This window comes from Engraulis encrasicolus, chromosome 5, assembly GCF_034702125.1.
Source record: "Engraulis encrasicolus isolate BLACKSEA-1 chromosome 5, IST_EnEncr_1.0, whole genome shotgun sequence".
NCBI lineage: Eukaryota > Metazoa > Chordata > Actinopteri > Clupeiformes > Engraulidae > Engraulis > Engraulis encrasicolus.
In genome coordinates this window covers 53,347,831-53,348,530 of record NC_085861.1, presented here as the reverse complement: position 1 = coordinate 53,348,530, position 700 = coordinate 53,347,831, and positions in this window count along the sequence as shown.

Genomic DNA, 700 nt, shown 5'->3' with positions numbered 1-700 from the left:
GAACAGCGCTATAAGTTGTAGAGGCAAATAGAGATAAATCTATCAAACATTACATTTATACAAAATTATTTATTATTTAAAATAATTATATTTATCATTACTATTTAAACAAAATTACCTCAACAATTCAGCATTTCTAATGGAGAGAGAGAGAGAGAGAGAGAGAGAGAGAGAGAGAGAGAGAGAGAGAGAGAGAGAGAGAGAGAGAGAGAATCTGCCACTGACAGTAAAAAAAGAGCAGCGGCTCCTTTAACTCATTGGCTGCCTTGGCCGTCGAATGACGTCATTTCAAATAGTGACGCCCCCTACCTTCGACGTCGTTCGCCGACAATTGCGTTTTTTTTACAGCCAGGCCTCGAGGACGGTCTGACCTATCTTCTGTATGAATTTCAAGCCTCTAGGCATTTTCTAACTGTTCCTGTAGGTGGCAGAAGTGTCCTTAGGAAACAGTCAAGGCAGGGCTTTAGCTCAGAGCAAGATGAAATGTCAAGACAAAAACACCCCTTTTTTACTATTATAATATAATCTCAAAAGTAGCATAGCAAAATCATTTTTGAAAGTAAAGCACCTGTGACAGTAGTCTACTTTCTTGCCCTCTGATTTTAACACAGATAGGCTACTGATTTTAGTGTCAGAGCCTGACCAAAAAAAACCCTTCCTCTCATGACCAAAATACAATCCCCTGTTGCTATCTAGCTAG